We start from the raw sequence: 7846 nt of genomic DNA on the forward strand, positions 1-7846 counted from the left end.
TTGGATTTTGTGGCTGGGGTTATTGATTTCAGTGGATCACTCTGGCACGCGTTCAGGGCTCAGGTGCAGTAGATTTGCACATTGTTTGATGGCAGTTTGAATTGTTAAAGTCCACAATTTAACACAGTAATTAGGAGAAAGAGTGGACCTTGCAATTCTTCAAACTAATCTGATCATGGCATCAACTCCATCTTCTTGCCTGTTGACTATGAATAGGCTGGCCAGTGGCAGAGGCCAGAAATACTGGTCATAAATATTTCCCCTGCACACTGCCATACAAATAGCCTGCCAATACAATGAATTAAAACAAGAAACAAAAGCAGAAATTGCTGTAGAAACTCCATGGGTCTGGCACTATCTATGCAGACAAAGCAGAGTTAATACTTAACTATTCTTCAGAAATTCTTCAGGTTTTTTTAAACAAAACAAGCATGCAAAATTACTAATGCTGTAATTTCCTTCGCAACTTAATTAAGTTGAACTACTAAATACCATGGTTTTGGTCCCAGCTAATGTTATGACTGGACAGGTCCCAGACTGAAACCTGGTTTGATCGTTCTTTTTACTTGATTTTATTGAGGTGTTCTCTCACTGAAACTTGAGCCCACGATATTAGAATATTTAAATGTTTAGTTTTGACAATAAAATAGAAGTTTACTTCACAAAAGAAATGAAGATTGGATAGAATAAACTAAACTATGCACACATAACACAGATTTAAAGATTATGAAACACAGTAAAAATATTGTCCTATTAAGATCAAACATTCTCCGTTACAGACCCCAAAAACGCTCATTTATGGCGCTCACACCAGAGAGAATCTCCTTCTCTGTCAGTCCTTTAGGGTTTAATTTAACTGTGACTTCAACTCCTATTCTGGAGAATCTGATAGCATCTGTCTGGAACGTTCATACACCTGAGCTTAAACCTTCTCTACTTCAAATAACCACTTGAAGGTTTTACCCAAAACACTTCTGGTCTGGAACTGTTATTAAACCTCTTACCCTGAGGTAATCTATTTTTAAACAAATCTGAACTATTTTCTCCCCATCTTAAGAGCAAATGCTTTATATAGTCAGCTTCTGCTAGCAGCTGTGTAGAACTCTCCAAAATGAAACCAAAACTGAAATGTTTCTTTCTAAGCTATGGGTGTTTTCCTGGCACATCTGGTGTTATTGATTTAGCCTGTCATTTATTAAAACTCAAAGAATTTGGTCTGAAACTCATCAGCCCGTATACTCAGAGGAAGGACAGCCTCTGAAACCTCAAGACTATGATAGAGCATTACTGAGAAAGTAATATTCGGCCACTTTATAGGCAATCCTCTCATCCCTGAAACAGTTCTATTGTATTTTTCAGCACTCTTCTATACCCATACCCTGAAAGAAACTTATCATAGATTCCCAACATTTCCACGCATTTCAATATCCTGGCAGTAGAGAAACTTTTCCGATTCTGGCAAGAAGAATGAGCTGGAATTCAAGGCCACACCATGGGCCATACTGAAAGTGGAAATCTCTCACTGAATCATCAAGAATGGTGAATTTGTTTCTCTTAATTACTGTTGACTAGAATAAAAGACATTTTCACCAGAGTTTTCAATAAACTGAAAACGAGCACATTTATTACAGGCGATGTATTCTTCAAGTAAGTGGTAAACTGTTTATCAACCATGCCAATATGTTCTACATTCCCATAATCCCAAATGCACAGACATTCATTCACAGGCAACACAAAAACATTCACCTCTGCAGATCTATTTGTGTGAGGGCAGGGGAAGGGGTGAGGGGGGGGGGGCAGGGTGGGGGAAGGCAAAAAGGGAAAGAAAAACATCCCTGTAGGTCAAGATGTAAATTCAGGCAATAAAAATGGATGGATTTCTCATCATTCCTTTGAACTCCCTCAATTACTATGTTCTGTTAGAAAAAAATTAGCATGGACCTTCAGAATGATGCCTTTTGCTCCAAAGTCAACATTTATGACAGTATACCTTGTTGCATTGAGCAAAGTTGAGCCAAACATTTGACTGCAACAATATCCTTTTAAGCATGTTTCAGTTTTTCACAAACACTACTGTGCTTTCCATAATTAACATTTGTGTCATCTGCTGAATGCATGAAATGTCTTCCTGGATATGATTGATCATAGTGAGTTTGGATAAGGAACAGACAAGGGAGAAGAAATAGACTGAAACCTGAACTCCCTTCCCTTCCTGCCTGCAGTCAGTGTGGTACTGTCAAAGGAGGTTTGATGAATTTCTTCATTGCGCCTTGTAACTGTGCATCGGTGGTGGAGGGACTGAATGTTGAATGTTATGGGTGCAGCGCTAATCAAGTTGGCTGCTTTGTCCTGCTTAGCATTGAGGTTCTTGAATCCCCACAATGCCCTTTTCCCACACTACCTCCCCCCGCCACCATATCCCTTTATGTCACTCGTATCGAGAAATCTGTCAATCTTACCAATCAATTACAGAGCTTCCACAATCGTCTAGAGTACAAGGATTCATAATCATTTAGGTAAAAATATTTCTCCTCATCTAGGGCTCTGAATTAAAATTTAAGTTGTGCTCCCTGGTTCTTGACTCCCCAGCTAGGGGAAGCATCATATCTCTATCTACCCTGTTTATTCATTTTAGTATTTTGTAAGTTTCGATTAGATCATTTATTCCTTGCAACTTTAGAGAATATAGTCCCAGCTTCCATAATTTCTCTTTCTCACACCCTTCTTGAACTCCTCAATGACAATAATATTCTTCCTTAAGTAAGGGGACCAATACTGCACTCTCTACTGCAGGTGAGGTCTCATCTGTATATTGTTGAAACAAGACCTCACTTCTCCTGTACTCAAATCCTCTTGTGACGAATGCTATCATTCTGTTAGCCTTCCTAATTGCTGCTGCGTCTGTATGTTAGACTTCAGTGATTTGTTGATGAGAACAATTCTAATCTCTTACGATTGGACAGCTTTTCATTTTTTCTGCATCACAATCTATGAGATATGTTCTTGCTCACTCACTGAGTCTGTATAAATTATTTTTGCATAATTCCAACCTAGTTTTCTCTGATTGATGAACATGGAAATATAACATTTGGTTCCCACATGCATATGTGTTGTAACCATGTGTGGGGTACAAGTATTGATCCTCGGAGTTTCCTACTAGTCACGGCCTGCCAACACGAGAATGACTGACTTATTTCTACCTTCTGTTAACCAATCATTAATCTACACCAGTACATTACCTCCTATCCCATGTGCTTTAATTTACCCAACCAGCCTCCTGTGGGGGACTTTATGAAATGCCTTCTGAAAATTCAAGTATGTGACATCAATCAACTCTCCTTTATCAGTTTTGTTTATAACATTCTCAGGAAATCTCAGCCTGGTTCATCAAATAAAATTTCATATTCATGAATCCATGCTGACTGCTCAATCAGACCATTGTTATCCATCCTTTACAATAGATTCTAGCAATTTTCCTACTGCTTGGTGTTCAGGTGACAGGTCAGTAGACACCATTTTCTCTCCGTCCCTCCCTTCTTAGATAGTGGGATGACATTTTCTACCTTCCAACCTGCAAGAAATATTCCAGAATCTATGGAAATTGGAAGATGATCATGATGCATTGACTATCTCCAGTCTCCCTCTTTCAACACTTGAATGTTCCTACATCTCCCAATTTCAGATACCCACAAACCTCTGGGTGAAAACTTCTCTCAAATCTCATCCAAAGTTATTGCTCCTTACCTTAAATCTATGCACGATGGGCCCCAATGGCATCTTCCCATGCTATAAAAACTCTTTGACTCTATGATTTTGGGATGTAGAATATTGAGTCCCAAACACACATTAACCGTCAGTTTCACCATTTCTCCAACACAATCTTCTTCCTAATACTAGTCTGTTCCAATCCCTGCTTCTCCCTAATCCATTGGATCTTTACTTCTGGGAGACTTCTTGTATCTTCCTCAGTGAAGACAGGTACAAATGGCCAAATCTGTCCAGCCCCTGAATGGCGAGATAGTTGGAAAAATAACATGAAATGGCCAATAATGTCTTCTCGATGTCAAAAACTGAAAAACCTATTTTCTAACCAAGAGTTGATGGAGAGATGAGATTCTCACTTGTGAGCAGCAGAAGGCTTGGTGTGTAAAGTAGCAGGCATTAACACCTTCTCATTGCCTCATCTCACCTCATTAGTGCAGTTTCCCAACCTCCTATCCGTCAGATGAATCTAAACAGTGACAATTCCCAACATGAGCGGTCAGAGTGTAGTTCACTAGTTGAGCCTGTGGACCTCCATCTTGGACAGCAGTCCTCAATATCTCAGGGAACTCTCCATGGGCATTTCCCCTCCAATGGACATTGGTATGAGACACATACCAGCCTCTTCGCACCCTCACAGTACATCCCCAATGGACTCACTGCACAGTGCTGTACTTCAGGATTTCACTAACGCTGCTGCAAGGACTGTGTGTACAGGGACAGGCACCCACCTCAAGGATTAGACCAGGATGTTTATCAAGGCTGAAAACAACAAATTCTGGAGATCACAGCGAGAGAGAGAGCAAGACAACGTTTCGAGTCTAGACTTGAAATGTTAGCTTGCTCTCTCTCCATGGATGCCGTCTGACCCGCTGTGATCTCCAGCATTTGTTTTCAGTACAGATTTCACCATCTGCAGTAATTTGCTCCTGTTTATCTAGACTGCTTACTCCCTCACTTTGTGCCTACTTCAATGCTGACAGCATCTGTGTCTTGCCTTTCATTTTAGCAATTTGACTCCTCAGCCAGACCTTAAAGGCTCACAACGACCAGGTTGTTTGTGATGGTTGTTGACAATCCTCAGTCAAGGGGGTGGACATGTTGCTGTAGGTCCTTGTGCTGTGTCAATCTCATACCTACAGCATGCAGTAGCAGCCTATGCGACAAACAGGGGAGTTGACATCATTCAAGTCAAGGTGGTCTGCCATCACTCCAGGGTTTCCATCACAGCACAGTCTAGAGAGTGGGCTACAGTAAAGGGATTTGAGATTCATCAGTTGAGGAGCTGCATATGGATCAGTCAGTCCACTCAGTCATCAGTCAGGGCTGTCTTTCCAAGTTGGCCAGGGCTGGGCCCCAGGCACCATTGCCATCACTAGTTTCCAAACGAAAAACCGATTAGCAAGCATGACAGACTCAGGGAACTCCAGCACCGCCTGCCTGCTTCTTTTAGACTACCTGGCAGTGATTCATTCCTTCTCTGTCTGTACACTCCTAACTTGCAGTGTGACCATCTCCTAACAGTGCTGTCCATGCTGTTCTGTCTCACTGATACATAAGTGACTCCATGCACAGATTGAGTATGGAAACTTGGAGCTCAATCTTCTGCAGTTGTGTTCACCTGGGATACAATATATATCCATGACTCTGTCAGACAGCATTATGTATGTTTCACTTCAGGATGAGTGTTAAGAATATTATATTGTGTTTGGAAACTCGGATTCTAAAGTAGAGGTACATAGTGTTATGAAGTTGTGTAGAGTGTGTGGTTCCTTTAAGAGATAAAATGCTTTTACAAACTTAGAGATTTATACAGAAAAATAATGTGCCTGTATGTAGCTGAAGATGTACAGCCAATTTTAAAATTGAAACATGTATCAATTGGCTGTGTGATTGGAAACGTGAGGCTTGTGTTGATGTTTTTGCAACCAGCTAGAATCAGCCAACTAATTTAAACCATTTAAGCGATTGAAAACCAATTGAATTTCAATCTGATGGTGTTGACAACCTTGGACCAATGCTACTGCAAGAATGTTGATATGTCATTCAAGGCATATAAGGAGAGGGTTTTTGAAAATTGGTGTAAAAGCGAATCGCCTTCTGAGAAATAAGTACCTAGCTCTCACAAAAAATTGCTAAGCTCTCTAAGAAAGCACCATCTTATCCATAAAAGGTACAACGGCACTTCTAGCTAAGAGTCTCCCTGGCAGCCTCACTGCTCCTACGATGCTGCTTGGCCTGCTGTGTTCATCCAGCCCTGCACCTTGTTGTCTCGGATTCTCCAGCATCTGCAGTTCCTACTATCCCTGACAGCAGGATCAGCGGAAGAAAGGTGTTTATGACTTGAGAACAGCAGAAGAAAGGGATTTATGACTGGATGAGGCAGAGCATTCCAGAAGACACATTCTGTTTGGACTTTGACAGACTAAATTTTAATTTATTTTTTTCTTACTACTTGGGTTATATAAGTGGGACTTGTGTTTATTGGAATAACGTACCAGTAGAATTTTATTCAGTTAGGGAATAGTTAGGAGTTAGGGGAGAATTGTTCGGTTTGTCAGTAATTCTGTTAATTTGTTCACTGTTAAGGTTAAATAAATAAATTGTTACTTGTTACTTATAAAGTGAATATCAAGGATTTTCTTCCATTTAACCTCCCCTTCTCCGTAAGAATAGCATTTACTATTGTCTTTTCCTGTCACAAATCATTTTCAAATTACACAATTGTAGCATTAAACTCCAAAAAAATTGTAAACTCCTCATATGGAATCTTATTAAAAATACTGAAGGATTATGATCTTTATAAACAACAGTTTCTGCAGAATTGTAGATTTCAAATTGTTGTAGGAACAATACCAACCTCAGTGTCTCTCTCTGTCACTCCGCGCTTGGATACTTGTGTTGCCATAAATTTGTTCTGTGTGAAAAATAACTAATAGGTCATTTAATCCCCATCTCATCCTCCTATAACACTGCACCAACATAAATACTGCTGACATTAACAGAGTTTAAATGGTTATAATGATTCATTGCTGCTAAAACTGGCGCAGTCATCAGTATAGCTTTCAATCTGTCAGAAACCTGGTATTCCAATGTCCACTCAAGTTGATTGTCTTTCTTTAATAAATTCTCAAAGGAGTCACTGCACTGCTAAAGTTCAGGACAAATATCTGATAAAATCCACTGATGCTGATGCTCTGCAAAATGTTGTGTTTTGTCTCAGGCCTGGGGAAACCCACGTTTGCTGTAGTTGTTATCACGCTTCAGCCAGGCTGAGGGAAAGAGCCTTTGCTCAGGGAGTCCCAAGGTGGTAAGTCAAGAGCAGCCTCCAATCCCAGTCCAGGGCCTGCTGGGCACACTCCGAGTCAGGCTCCTCTCCTCAAGGTTGTGGTGAAGAACAAATATTAGGAAAAACAACATCTGTCTGGATTTTTTTAGCCCCACTGACAGGTTGTTTTCTTGTAGTATGAGAGGCGGGCATTACAGGAGATGGAAGTGGGTGACAGAGCTGTTACAGTTGGTGCAGGTGGGGAGGTGTCCCATATGGGTGAGTTGGTAGTGTAGAGGGCATGCAGTGTTAGTGCTATCAGGGTTGGGGTGGGTGAGGGTGAGGGGGAAAGATGCTACAGACAATAGTGAAAGTGGTAGAATATAGGTTTTCATGGCAGGTTGCAGAGAAGATGGTGACGTTTACCATGACATAAAAGGTCATTGACTTTCCGTCGGGGTTGTGCATTCCTCCAGACAGCTAACCGGGGTGTCATTTCTAGACCAGGCTGGGATTCTGTGGCGGCCTGGTCTCCACTGGGTGCTCCTAAGGGAAGAGGACATGTGGCCTGTGCCCCAACCCCTGTAACAGAACTTCCTGGCCCTGATTTCCCCTGTCTGTTCAGGTCAAATTTTTAAAATTCATTATTCATTAACAGGGTGAGGGCGTCGCTGACCAGGCAGCATTTATTGCCCATCCCTAATTGCCCAGAGGGCAGTTCAGAGTCAACCACATTGCTGTGGGTCTGGAGTCACATGTAGGCCAGACCAGGTAAGGAAGGCAGTTTCCCTCCCCAAAGGACATTAGTGAGCCAGA

Source organism: Rhincodon typus, chromosome 5 (assembly GCF_021869965.1).
Source record: "Rhincodon typus isolate 14 chromosome 5, sRhiTyp1.1, whole genome shotgun sequence".
NCBI classification, from domain to species: Eukaryota; Metazoa; Chordata; class Chondrichthyes; order Orectolobiformes; family Rhincodontidae; genus Rhincodon; species Rhincodon typus.